This window comes from Anas acuta, chromosome 12 (assembly GCF_963932015.1).
Source record: "Anas acuta chromosome 12, bAnaAcu1.1, whole genome shotgun sequence".
Lineage (NCBI taxonomy): Eukaryota > Metazoa > Chordata > Aves > Anseriformes > Anatidae > Anas > Anas acuta.
The window spans coordinates 6301205-6316101 of record NC_088990.1 but is presented as its reverse complement, the minus strand read 5'-3'; the positions used below and the strand labels follow the sequence as shown (position 1 = coordinate 6316101).

Genomic DNA, 14897 nt, shown 5'->3' with positions numbered 1-14897 from the left:
TATGTTGAAGCTGAACTTCTAACCTGTGCTTGGTTGGAGCACCTTTCACTTTTCTTCTGGGTTTGTTCAGGAGCGGGTGGTAAGCAGTGTGTTTTGAGGTGGTGGTTCTCCATATATTGTTCGTGGTTTTTTTGTGTATGTGGTTGGGTCTTCAGGTACAAACAGTCTTGCAAATCAGGAGCACCCTTCCTGTGAGACCTGAAACATGGGTTTGAACATTAATCTACAGCAATAGTTTCCTGTCTCACATGCACCTGTATATCCACCACTCCAATTTTAGAGTTAAGCTGAGGCATAAAGAAGTGAAATAATGTCTGATTCCCTTTGAGAAACCAGGTGCATCTGTGGTGATGTTCTCCTCTCGGATAGAAATGTGCCTTTTTGCATAAGGGATTTGTCCTCAAGATTTCCAATTCCCACCTCCTTAATAAAAAGCTGATGGAACTGAATATCTTGCAGAGCAAGCAACCCCTGTCTCTTCTTCATGGTGCTCCATAGGTGCCCCTTTGCAATTCTGAATTACACGGCACTGTACCACATTATAAGCTCAGCTCCATCACAGAGCCTGGGCTTTTCTTAGGGTGCTTCCAACTGGGGCCATGACACCCAGGGCCACGCACCTTTCCTTAATGATATTTCTTAATCCCTTCCATTTCCTGTAATACGGAATAGACCAGCCAATAAAATGTCTAGAGGATATGGGTGGGAATATGATATGCTAGGAGCTGGCTGCTGGGCTGAGCCGTAGGGAAATATCTTGCCCCCTTGCACTAGTTAATGTGGTGAGTGTGCATTTAAACCTGACTCCTTGTTCCTGAATGGAGCCCAGATAAACAAGCACAGCTGAGGGGAGTACAGTGAAGACCGGACTAGATGAAATCTTCCTTTGCACAGCTGCAACCAGCTGATAGAGCTGTTCTGGGATCATTCTCTATTCATCCTCTCAGATGCAGAAATTTGTGTCAAGACCCATGCCGTCTCCCACGCTAGCTGAAATACTAGCCCTGTTTTATTTGCTGTTGTGGAAGCAACCTTGTTGGAGATGAAATCTGCGTAGGGTGATAGACGTGTTCCATATTTTTTGTTGACCACATTTATAGCTACTTTCCATGATATTTCACATCTACTGTGTGTGGGCTAGAGATGGTGGTAGGGTTAAATGTGTAGCAGCAGGATAAAAATGAAACTTTTCCTTCAGATTCCAGGCAGGTCTTCATTTAGGAGCCCAGCAAATGAACAACATTTGGGATGTTCTTGTGGGCAGGTGTTAATTAAGGCTTTAAAGCAGATGGGCAAACAAAGACAGACTGAGATTTCTTGAAGGAAAAGATAACAGATAAAATTATGTTAGCAGCTGCTGTGTTGCATTTGTTGACATGTTGGCTGACTATGGTACATGTCACGGTGGAACAGCTCCAGCATCAGTGGAAGAATATTGATTTTTAGAAGCTAAAAGAGAAAAATCTAATGTTTCCCTTGGCTGCTGGAAAAATTCTAATTACCTTCTGGTCCTCTGATAAGAAAGAACCTGACATGAGATGAACAATTTTCTAAGATTTTTTTCTAGCACGTGTCCTTGATACAGCTAGTGAATTGCAGATGTTATTTGTTTATATTTTGGTTTTCATGGACAGTTTGATCCTTATTTTTACAGTGTAAATGTAGTGTAGCTCTGATCACTGGAAAGTAGTTTACCTCTCTAAGCCCAGATCTGTCAAACCTTTGCTCTGGTATATTGTTCCACAAACAGCTTGCTATATATTAAATTCTTCCACAGAGCCCTGTGAAGATCAAATGGATTAAGTCCAAATTCAGAAAACTGGATAAAAATCAGTGTTTAGATAAACACTTGTGTTCAAGAGTCACGATAGTAGATAGTTAATTTTTGAGACAACTGTAGCATTACAATTAGAGCTTGGAACCACATGGTGAAGTATGCTGTAGGCTAACAGTGTCACTGGCAATATTAAGATTGTGTACTTTATACGCATTGCCTACTAGAACTCTTCGGGTGCAGAAAGGTGGTAGTGAAGTCCTAGTATCCACTGGTATTAATTGCATATTATAAAATTGGCTTCAGAGGGGGGAAAAAACAGAACAAGAAGTGGGATAAAATGACCCATTGCCTTTTCTATGTAATATACTTCCTTTGGTAAGCACGAGTACATCAATTTCCTTTTGAGAAGGTCAGTAGTGGGAGCTATTGGGTTACCAGGGACATGGATTTCAAGAGACATTTGAAGTGTAATTGCTTGACTGGTTCTGGTTAGCCACAAGGTTGAGTTTGTGAAAAGGCTGCAATGGGGGGAGGGAAAAAAAGGGCCATGACAAGTCAGGATTGTCTTGATTTAAAAAAGAAAAGGGATTTTTCCCTGTAAGTATGAGGAGCCTCTGGTTCCTGGTGCTTTTGTTTGAGGATCAGCAGGACAAAGGGAGAGATTAGTAGAATTGTTCCCCATTATGAGTGCCTGTTGCATAAATCCCTACTCTTCAACCCATCCCAAGCACTCCTTTCCCCTGTTCACAGAAGCATGGATAGGGAGAGGTGCTGGGGATGAAAAGGAAAGGACTCCACCCAGCCCTTAAGACGACCAGCTGGTTGCTTATTTATATTCTGTGGTTTGAGCCAGTGTTAAAGCCTTTGCTGACTTTGCAGTGGTAAATAATACTAACGAGCTGAAATGTCGATACCTCATAAAGCTGGGGATGTTTCAGTAATGCACGATGGGAAGTGCAAGTGAGACTGGCTTTAGATGTAATCTGGACACTCAAACACGTTTCATAAAGGCTGAGTTTATTTTTTTCCCCTCCCCGGACCCTCTTTGTCAATTGGAAAGGCTGAATGGCTTCAGACAAAGACAACAGTCTCTTCCCATTCGTCATTCTTAGCTGCAGTGCTAGTGTAAGCAGTGCTGGGCTCACGCTTTAACTGCAGTCACTTGTTTCCCACATGTTTGGCGAAACATTCAAAGACTTCAGCCCAAAGTGAATTCTGAGGAGGTGTTGAAGCAGAAGTCCTGAAAATGGGGCTGAAAGGAACTCAGATGCGTGGCTGCAGAAATTCTAGTAACTTTAAGCGACATTTATCTAAGAACCAGGGCACCTCTGCTGGACTTAGGGTACAAATGAACCTACTTAATATTTCCTTACCCAGGAATCTCAAAATACTCTACATCACTGAGTGGAGTAAGCATTTATAGAATACTCTAGGTGCTTTTTGGTCTTTAATTCTTTACTGGTAATGATCCCTATATAGATCTTCTGAAAGTAACTTTCAGTAAGCAGGAATTGGGGTGTTCTGTTCATTTCCAACTTTGTTCTAGAGGTCTCTGGTAATCTCAGTCAGTGCTTTTTCCCCTTTTTATTTAATTCCTCAAATAACGCCTGTTTTGTTAAATTCCTCCTGAGGTTGGACTTGGAAGCATTAGAAGTGTTGAACAGAACTACCTGAGCAGACTGAGAATTTTGGGGAGAACTTCCTCTTAAGAGACTCGAATCCCTTTCCTGGAGCTGCAGAGAAGTTTTCATCACTGTCGTGAGCCTCCTTTTGCTTCCCTCTCTATTAGCCTGGGGTTTATTCATCACGAAGGGGTTTCTTCTGTGTAATGTTTTCTTCACACCTGCAAAAATAATCATTCACCACTGTTTTCTTTAACTTGCTTATTTTCCCAGTTTCTTGGGAGGAGTCTGAAATGTTAGTCTGCTTTCTTAAAAATCCAGCTTCATGCCAAAAGCATGAGGTGTGCAAATGTGGGTTTGCAGCGTAGAGGCTAGCTGCAGAACTGCTGGCTGGTGTGCAACTTCCTTGCTTTGTTGCAATTGCTGTGTGAGTCCAATGTGCAAGTGTGTGCTTGGACTGCTGAGTTACGAGTCCAACTTTTGTGAAATACAGGCTTTTAAGGGGGGAAAAAAACCACCCTTGGAACCAAGTGTTTGTACAACTGGTTAACAGTTCTGTTGTCCTCAAAGGAAGCTAGAGAGTCTATTATTTGTTCCTTCTTGTTTCCATGCAGCACATCATATAGTAATTTCTCTTTGAAAATAGCTTTGCACGTACGATTATGCACGTTGTGTTGACTGGATGTCAGTGACATCAGCACCGTACCACCAGCCCCTGTGACCAGAGGGACCAACTGATCGCCTTGTGCAGAAATTACTCTTCGTGTTCCCATCCCTGGAAGTCCTTCTGTTCTTCCCAGCTGCCTGCTGCAGTTTACTTTGCTTGGTGGGCAGCCAGAGGTACCCATAGTGTACTTTCCTGGTCTGTAGTGTTACATTCCTTTATACTAACATGTCAAGGTGCAGGATTAAACGTACTGTATATGCAAGACCTTCAAGACAGTTGCAGAATAAGGTGCTTTATATCACTTAGCACCTGCTGTCAGAGCTCATTAAGCTTGCAGGTCCTGGTGACTTCATTCCATCTCTCTGAAACAGTGTCATCCAGACCTTACAAATAGAGCACAGACAGATGTAGGGACCTGCCTGAAGAGGCAGAGCACAGGGCATAGAGCCTTATATTTGCTTTCTTTCCCCTTTTCTGTGGGCACCCTCAGCTCTGTAGGGCCTCTCAGCATCCAGTAACCACTCTGAGGCTGCAGTGAGAATAAACTGTGTGCTGTTGAGCCTGACAAGAGCCCTGCTAGAATACTCAGCTTGCTCATTAATAGCAGATGCCCATGATGGTTGGCTTGTTTTCAGAGGAAGCCAGCCATCAACACTCAGCAGCTCTGTAAATACCACCAATGCTGCAGATGCCTTCCAACAGCATCCAACATGCCATATTGGGCCTTTGAGCCCAGGAGCTGGTTGCTGTTTTCTCTCTGAGCATGGTCTGGTTGCCTTCATTGTCAGCCCTGCATAAATAGATTAGCAACTGCCCTTTTAGCAGGAGGGAACGTGGCAGATGGTTTAGGAGGATTGTGATAGGAGTGGGCTGAAGGATCTTTGCAAATATCAGCGTTCCCTCCTGTTCAAATGAATGGCTTGGGTATTATTTCGCTACTTGGCCTGTTTCATCTGCTGGAAAATGAAGAAATGTGAATTTCCTGTTCAGTGCTTCACTCTTTGGGTGGGTGAGAATCAGAAAATGTCCTTCTAGGGTCTATCATCACAGGGTTTTCCGTGTCCCCATTAAGAGCTGGAGGTGGAGGCTGGAAGAGTAGGAGGTAGGGGCGAGAAGGCCAGGGACATGCACATGATTTCTTTCCCAGCTAAAAAAAAAAAAAACAGCCTCCGATGCTGTTGTGAGCCATTGGCAACCTCTAAGTGTTTCAGTTTGGGACAGTCAAGATGGAGACTCTACAGTGTGTATTCATCACCTGGAAAGTATGGACCTAAGGAATAAACAGAATCACTCCATTGGGAAATACCAAGTACAAACAGAAGATTTATTTTCCATCTTCAACCCATGTATCACGTATGGAAATCATATGTATGCCATTTGCCATCCTTTCTTCTCCTAAATGAATCTTTTAAACAGAGATTCCCTAACACCATATGTGCTGGTCATGAATCCCTTCCTATCTGTCCTCTGCACTAAAGCCTATTAAGATCAATAAAGTTGTTCTGGAAGATGAATTCACTTACGTGAGTGCCTCCTGCAGCCCCGGAGACCTCAAAAAGCTGTTTGTCCCAGCAGTGCCAAAGTGGTTCCTAAGATTCTGACATGGCAGGGGAAATAAATTCTGACCTTAGACTAGGTAAATCGAAGTGAACATTAAGGGCTCTGATCTTCTTGCTCCATCTTGTCTTCTGGCCCAGGGATTTTGTTAATAATTCCAGTTTAGTCTGGTGGCTTTGCCTGAGGCCTGGGATATGAAAGCTTTCTCTCTCCGTACGGCTCCAGTAGAAACAGCAGTTTATTATTTTCTACACCTCACTGGAAAATAACAGGCAAGGCATCTTGAGGAGTTTACATTCAAATGTTTGGCTGGTCTTATTCTGGCTGAGAAACTGAAAACTAAAAATCACAAGTAGAAATAATACAGGTTGGGGGAATTTTAAAACTCAAATCTGCCCACACTGACTGCCAAAACCCCCACCTAGGCATTTTTCAAGACATACCTATGGAGTCCAGCTGCTTGAGGATCTGAAAATAGCACTGTAGTGAGGAGATGTGTATGCATTTACACTAGCCTGAAATACGTGCTCTTACTATGCTATAACACTATAGTTACTCATCTAAATATTTATCATAATATTTGGAACTGTATATAAGTCTATTTTTCTTTACCCACTTAGCTGGTGATTTTCCCTTCTGTGGCATACTTTATGCCATGATTCAATAGTTAAAATAGTTAATTCACCAAAATGGCACCAGAGAGAGTGGATCCTCTTAAATTTATGCTCCTTGTTACATCTCCAGACTGCATTTTATGGAAGATACTGTAATGACAATTGCTTTCTTTTACTCCGATTTTCTTGGATCATGTGCTGTGCAGCAGGTAGTCGGTTTGTTCTGTGTATGTACTGTAACGTGTGAAGTCCTGGGGTGAGTAGGGCTTCTTATTTTTCTCATGATACAAGGAAGAAGCAGTGAGAAACCCTCAACTTCCCAGTGAGAGAAAACCAAGTTGAGGACAGTTCAGAATTTATTTTGACCTGTAACTCTGCACATTTCATATCTGAAATGTTAAAAGAAGGAAATGCACATTAACTCACTTCTGTTACGGGTATAACTATTTTCTACTGTTCATCTATCTTTCAGCCAGTAGTTTGGGGAAATCTGTCTGTATAATTAATAACATCTGATTTATGTTAATCAATTATGATGTCTGTCTGACTACAAGAAATGATTATTATGCACACATGTACTTACCTTTCACGTAAGGCCTCCAAACTGTGCTCACTAGAGCCAGACAAAAGAGTGCTACGCTTTAATGCCTGGGCTTGACAAACGGCAGATATGCTCAGGAAGGAGCTGGAAATTGAAGAGTCAGTTCCTCCTGCCTCTTGAGGATGAAGGGGATGAGAAGAATAAAAGATAATAGATGCTAGACAAAGAAAGGTTACAAAGGAGGCTAAAAGGGCAATTCTTCTGTCCTTGTTCTCTTTAATGGACACTCTGGCCAGCAGTCTGTGCGGGATGTCCAAGGACTGAGCATCAAATGGATCTTCTAGTTTTTTTTATAATGTGGTCTGTCAAGGCAGGCTTAAAGCTAGAAAGGAGGTAGGAAATGACTATGAGCTTTTGTTGCTCCTGCTGCCTCTCTCCTGATGGCTGCCAACCCAGAATACTTCAGTGGAGCTAAACACATTTCAATGACTGCTATTTTTAATAGAAAATGGATGTCACAATTCATTTTGCACTTTGCGTTGACCATGCCTTGTTTTATCTACAATTATTTAGAGTAGTGCTGAAGACAGCCTTGTGAGATGTGCGGTCTTTACAAATTGCAGTATGAATCTAACTTCAAGTGACACTTGGCAAACAAAGTAAGCGTTCACTTGGGAATCCACTTCATTGTCCGTACATATAGAGGGGCTTACACTCCCAACACAGAGCAGAGACAATGCCTTGCCACAGACTGTGATGATAGGATGGAGGCTTTGAGTTACAGGTGGGAACAGGGAGCTCTGTGCACCCTCCATGCTGCCTGATGTTCATGTATATGTGAGGAAACATTCAGATAAGTCTGTAGGATTTCTGTTGGGTTGAGGGGATGAGGTAAATGGGAACCTATGAAATAGGAAAGGAGAAGGCCAGGTGTAGTCTCAGAAGCACGGTTATCTTCCATAAACTAGTTAGTTTTGAATTAGGATAGGCGTAGAGGTGCAAGTAACTTTAACTAAGGTTTGATTTCTCATGTAGTACTTCACCTGATTGATACATTCTGCAGGCTGCCAAACTATGTAGACTGAAAATGGCAATAATTATCCTTAACTCTTATTAAAGACATCATCAGGGCAAGTGAGAGAACCCAGAAGGTGAACATCTGAATTAAATCTAGCCTGCATGAACAAATCTTCTCCTGAACGTAATGGAATCTGTGAATTTCCCTCTAGTGTGCAGGTCACTTCAGTTTCTGCTCGGAGTGGTTAGTTTTAATTTCCTTGATAATAAATTTTGATTTTTTTTTGGTTTGTTTTTTCTCCTTTTTGAGGAGGTAAAGAGAGAGGATGTGAGACTGGGTTGGAAGCAGGTTACAAGAAATAAAAGCTACAGAAGGAAATGTCCTTTCTGTGCTGTAAAATGGGAGAAAAAAACCTTACTGCTGAAAGGGAGAATGACTTTATAATGGGCTGTCAGAAAGGAAATTGTGCTACTCCTGGAGTTAATCAAAAGAGGAGTGTAAGAGGAGAAATGGCCCATCAGACAGTGTGCCAGTCTGAGAATGACATGTTGGGAAGACATCAGATACAGGTATACTCACCATGAGGAGGATAAAAGAGATGATACCATCTTTTCTCAGGTGAAATCAAAATGTGTTTTTTAAAAAGTGTGTGGAGCAGTTTTATTTCTTCATTTAAGGAAATGCTACTTGGAAAATAAAGTCAAGGAAGAGCTGTTTGAGGCTTTCCTTTGGCCGCTGTGACTGTGAAGGGATGTGGCCAGGAGCTGCCAGCAGTGGAGCAGGGACAGAGGCTGCCAGTCTGTCCCCTGTGTCCCACCTTGTGTATCCTCTGCCTTCCAGCCTGTGACACACTGGTGCTAGCCAAGTCTGCACCTCTGGAAGCCCCTCTGCTCAGACCCCTGAGCAGACTTTGCACTGGTCAGTTCTGTTGTATTTTTGCAGGCTGTATGTGCTGGTGGAGAGCTTGGCCAGCAGAGGCTGAAGCCTACCCAATGTATCTTGAACTTTCAGCTATAATCCTGCACCTCCCTTCTGGCAGGACTTTTTATAGGACTTTTGCTTTCCCCCAGCCTTATTCCTCCTGAAACCTCCTTCCCCCACTAACACCTTAGGCTGGCTGGGATCCTGAGGTTTCTCTCTTCCAAAGGAAGGATCTGGCAGGAGAAGGGATTGTCCCTGGGAGCCAACTTGGTGGCGGCTTTAGCCATTAGGAGAGTCCTAAATTAAGAAGTTTTGCTTGGTGTTTAGGCCAGGATTTCATAATTTTCTGGTTTTATTAGTTTGTTTGTACTTCCTTAGCCCCTGGATGATAGATTTTAAACCACGGCCCCTGCTGCAATCCATCTCTGCTCTTTTTTTAAACTGTGCTGTTTGGCTCAGTCTTATCCCATTAGACTCTCTGCAGAATGTCTAAAAAGCTGTAAAGACTAGGAAAAGAAAAAAATAAAGAGGGAAGAAAACCTTCTCTTCCTACTTTTACCTTCCAGAAATGTTGGCTTAAGTGCGCATGGTCCAGAAACAGGGGCTTTCCAAGACAAACAGGCTGCATTATCACACCAGACTCCCCTGGCAAAGAATGAACTTTAACAGCCTGAAAACATATTTTTACGCGGATGGGGGACAAATAGTTGCAAAGCAAACACTGAGCGTGTTCACAGGTGCTGTGCTCCATTGTGCTGCCAACCAGATGTTCTGTGCTGGGACGCTGCCCTAGCCTTTTCTGGGATGAAATGTCACTCTTTGGGTGAAGTAGAGCGAAACTGTGTATGATTTCCTAGAACGAGCATTTAATTTGTAAGCTATTAATATAGCTGTGTCTTTGTGTTGGGCAGGACACCAGTCAAAATAAACATGTAAAATTTGACCTTTAGAAAATTAACTACCATTGGACCATAAAAAATCCGGACTTGCTACAGCAAGTTGTGGTGCAGTTAAGTATTATGGCAGCGCTTTTAAGAGCAGTCTTGCTGTATGTCACTGTGGGGTTGTGAGGATTCGGGGGAGCTGTCTGTGCACAGCATCTCATCTGAGTGTGTGGGGTTTGAGTTGTACTAAACATGTCTGTGAGCATCTCAAATGTTTTCTCTATTTTCTGCAGGCTGGATGTGGGGAAAATACCTAAACACAAGATGTATGTTATAACCCCTGATCCAGTAGGGATGCCAGATTGACAAGCACTAGGATTGACTAGCCAAGAGAGCAGATTTTGCCAATACAGATACTTTTGGCTATGCAGTTGACCCTCTCTGCATGGGGGACTGAGCACAGCTATTAACTGCTGCATTGGATCAGGGAATCCACTGTCCTGTTTCTGATTTGGTGTCCAATGTGTTGCTTTCCATTTCTAGTTTTCTTTTTGATAGAGAACCAGTTTGTCAGCAAAATCAGATTAAATTCAGCCTTTCCCTTCTCAACTGAAGTGACTGGGGTATGAGCTCTCAACCTGTTTGCTCCCAGTGGCTGGCTTTCCCTATCACAAGGTTAATCCTGCAGCATCCTGATTTTCTGCTCATTCTGAGGGAGCCTGCAACCTGTTTTGCTTGCACAGAAACTGGCGTGATCTCAACTTCCATCCCCCCCCCGAATTAACATCACTTGCCTCCTTCCTGTGTTATCTGTAGTGGGATTACACCTGCTCCTTCTTGCCTGATGTGACAAAGAAGGCTCCACTTCATTTTTACAACTGTTGCAGGGGCCACCACAAACTGACTTTATCTTCCCTTTTTCATGGATGCCTTGTACTTGAAGCAGCACCACTAATTGACAGGAATTCAGAAGAAGCGTACCCATGTCAAATGCTGTCTGCTCTGGAACCTCGGTAGAATATTAATAGCCATGCCTACCTCTTATGTGATGTATTTAATCCATAGCTTGGAAGCCTCTGCTGCTCTGCTCTTGTGAAGACAGGCTGTGAGGCTGACGGGAGCAATTCTCATTTGTGCTAGCAGCTCCTCTTGAAGATTTTCCTCTGAGATGGCACAAGCCAGATTGTCACGTATGCGAAAGCTACATTTCACTCCTAGCAACAAATGGCATCCTGGAGTAGATGTAAATAAAAATGGCCCTCACAGTTCCCAGAGTAATGTAAAACAGCCTTAAATGAGAAATCTTCCCTCTGAGAGGGAAGATGCTCAGATCATAATGAAGCGCTGTGGTTGTACCTACCCCCAAACACTTGAACACTGTCAACTTCTTTCCAGTTAATAAACCATTTATGTGGCCTGCTTTTAACATAGAGCAAAATATTTTTCAGTCAACTGTGATATATAATTATATAGCTGACATCAAACACGAGCAGATACCAAGTCAAAGGAATGAATTCGGTCCTGTTCCTGTAATTCCATTTCCATGTTAGCAATTTTCCCCCTCTTTAAATGGTGCTTTTATTGAATGCTTCAAAGGTCAGCTTGGACATTCAGAGAAAATTTGTAACTCAGATTGCTTAGTATTCTCTCATACAGCACAGCCCTACATTACTCGGTGTCAGCAAATTAAGGAAATGAAAGTTGTGGCCAAGGATTACAATAGCACTGGTGTTAACCTTTTATAGCATATGGCATCCTATCAATTCTAGCCACAGGAGAGAACTTGCTGTTCACATAGAGCAAGTGGGTGTTGAAGTTTTTAATCTAAAAATGAAATCTTGCCTCTAGGAGAGGAATATAAAGACCATAGATCTTCCTTGCTGCTGGAGAAACCCCTTGAGTAGTTGAGACCTTTTCAGCCACATGTTCTTTATTCATTCTTTTTTCCCCTCTCATGCAGGCATAGGGGTGTCTATTCTGCTTGACTAGAAAGGCAATAGTCGAGCACAGAGATACATAGATGCCCATATATTCACTAGACTGAGAGCCTGGGAAGATGGATGGATGACCTACAAGCTTTTCTTATTTGTAAAGCCCTCACTTTTCAACAAGGTCTAGTAACACATGCTCACCTAAAGTCAATTTTTCCGTGTACTGCTGGGGAGGGTAATGAGATTGCTCAGCTGTTTGAGTACCTTGCTGGATGGAGGTCAGAATTAATCAGGCTGTAATTATTCAGGTGAACTGAATTTTAACTTAAGTTTGCTTTATGCGATAGTAGCTATATGCTTGTTCAAAGCACCCCTGATTCCACTTGGCCAATAAAAATTGATAGGGCAGTTTCACTTCATTGCTACTCAGTGTTGTTTTTTGATTTCCAAGGGAGTGTTTTCTTTTCCTTTCTTTTTCTGACAAGCCTTGTGAAGAAAAGCAGTTCAAAAGCTCATTTTCACCCCAAATCACAGCAGTATATATCACACATTCCTGGAAGGGCTTCATTTTGGTCTCTAAACTTATACTAAAAGCAATACAAAAATGGTTCTAAAAAGTTGTCAGAAACTTCCCTGGGGGGGCTGTGTAATAGGGTCAGAGTTTATTTGGTAATGCTCTTTCAGTGGATGGTCCAAAGATTAGGAATTAATTTAGCCGGCACATGAGTAATTGGGTTGAAAGGAAACTAAAGGCAATGATTCTACTTATCAGGTCCTACCACTGTAGGATATGTTTATTCAGTTGGTTTTTCATTTCCCTGGAACTGGGTTAAAGAAAAAGGTGATATTTGTAGCTAGGCAGGTGACATACAGGCCAAAGAGCCTATTTGTGCTGTTATGACTGGATGCCTGAGCTTAGATAGTCTGCAAGTGCTTCTTTGGAGGGAGAGGATCTCCTGTAGACAGGATTTCATAGCCATCAACTTTACCTCCTGCTTTGATTTGTCTTTAGAGGAGGCTGCTTTGTACTTGTCTTCCCTGCACAACAGCACCTCAGCAGGTAGGAGAAATGTGGTTATAGTTGAGTTGAACTATGTTTAACATACCTTCCTAGTCCTGAAAATGGATGTGTCTTAAGGGTAGTGTGGGCATGCCCTCTACTACCCAGTCAGCCCTACCTGTTTGCTGTGTTGGGAAAAGTGCAAGCCATGCTTTCAGTCTCTGCATGCAACAATGTCCAGGCTATAGTAAAGTGTACAGAGGTGCTTAGAGCTGAATGGTGGACCCAGAGTACTGATCCTGGTGTCTTAATCCTTGGAAAGCATTTACATGCTCAGTTAAGCCCTTTTATTGTTAAAACTATTGCAGAGACAAATCACTGTGCAACATATCTGGGGTTATGAGGCTGTCTCCTTGTTTAAGCAGGCTCTTGCAGTGAGGATGAAGTGGTAGGGTCAGAGTTTGGCTTGATTGGATGTGGTGAACTGGAAACGGTCCCAGGCAAGCAGAAGACTGAAACTGGGAGATGATTCATGTAACCAGGAGGTGAATCATACTTTAAATAACCCCACCAAAATACCCATTTTCTACATTTGTTCTTTTGGGCTCTGAGCTAGAGGTTGCTGTCCCCAGCTACTTGCTGCAGAGCCCCTTGCATGTTGCTCCCATGCTTGTTCCTTAGCTTGTTTTAATCAGAATGGTCCAGTTTGCTTAAACTCTTAAAATATGAGCTCCTTCTGACAGGAAGGACTCAGCTGACAAAGGAGCTAATAAAGTCCTGCAGAAGTAGAGTTGGAATGTGCTGAGGATCATAAATTTTTCAGCTCACACAACCATAGCAAAAAGATGAGGATTCATAAGGAGGTGGCTGAACTAGCCTTGAAAAACAGGTTTATTTCTATTTATGGATTTTAGAATTGCTAAGTCTAGATGTGTTACATTTTTTCACATAAAGAAATGTTGACAAATTCAGTTTCTGAATACATTTTTAGCTGCCCTGCAGTCTCTTCCAGTATGCATAAAAGGACCTAACCCCAGTACTTTAAAAGTAAGGAACATAAATATTTCAGAAAAACAGTTTCGTAAACTGTTGCATTCAACAGCAAATAACAATTTCAGGCAAGCTGGTTAACTGACAGAGGCATTAGTTTGGGACTCCAGTAACTAATTCTGGATTCAGGCTTGAAATGGGAAATGCCCAGATAATCGGAGAGGGACTTGAGTGCATGGACTCCTGAGGCTGGAGACCACTTCAGAGGTGACTTTATGGGACATTCAGTGAATCCCTGGATACCCAAACTGTTCTGTAAGGTTTGACAGGCAGATAACATTAGTGGTGTCAGGGGTTGCATCAGATAACATCTGTCTCGCACACGGAAGCCAGCGTGCTGGGTCAAAGTTAAACACAATGTATAGCTGCCAAGATCAGGGGATGGAAATTACGTCTCATGCTGGACCTTTGGGACATTATCCCTACATTATCCCTTTCTTTGTAACAGTAGGTCTGGTCTGTGGAAACACAGAGTTACTTCTTTTTAGTGTTTCTTTTAACTGAGAGGAATAAGTCTTGATTGCATCAGAAATACAACTTCATGCTAGGCAGGATTTGCAGAAGTGAAGCTGACAGGAGGCGGCCGGAGTACAAATTAAAAATGAAGCAGAGCAGCCTTTTCTCATTCCACCAGCTCAGAAAGATATTGAAAGTAAACTGCTGGCAAGTAGACAGTGAAAAGCAAATTAGATTTGGGACCAGATGGTGTAGATCAGTATAATACAAGTTGATGTCAATAAAGTGGTATGATTAATGCTGCCAAGAATATCACTCATGATCTTTTTCAATTTCAGGTGTTATTTGCAGCACAGGTGAGGCAGTTACACAGACACATACACAGATCATTTTGGAAAGTGGGATTTAATTGAATGTCTGTTCCAAGAGAAAGGGCTAGGCCTGCATCCAGATTTATTTGGAAACGTGTGCACCCTGGAGCCTGTCCTGGAGGCGGGAATCTGGGGCTGAGGAGGGAAGAGAGCAGCACATCTGTGTGCTCAACCTCCGTGAAGGACTTGATCCCAAGTGCTGCAGGCTTCCTCCCTGGGAAGGGGCCTGCCATGACTTTGACTTGGTGCTGAGTAAATGCGAGAGCCTCACTTGACTGCGTGTGGTTTGCATGTCTGCATCCTCGGAGCCCTTGGAAGGGCTCTGAAGGATTTCGATTTTCTCGCTGCTTGCTCTGGACAATTCCTTCAATGCTGCCAGCAGCCTCCCTTTCAAGGGCAAAATATTTACCCGACATGCAGTTCTCATTTGACTTCAGTCAGAATGTGGATGATTACTTATGTAAATACTGTTGCAGAAATAGGGCATG

At 42.7% G+C, this 14897-nt stretch overlaps 1 long non-coding RNA gene across 1 annotated transcript in view; it reads left to right on the top strand.

Annotated features, from left to right (window-relative positions):
- The window catches only part of LOC137863297 (uncharacterized), a 53901-nt gene that overhangs the window by 16848 nt on the left and 22156 nt on the right, over positions 1–14897 (top strand). The window contains exon 2 of the long non-coding RNA XR_011100847.1: positions 3409–3535. This is a non-coding gene — a long non-coding RNA (uncharacterized lncRNA). The remainder of the gene's footprint in view (positions 1–3408; positions 3536–14897) is intronic.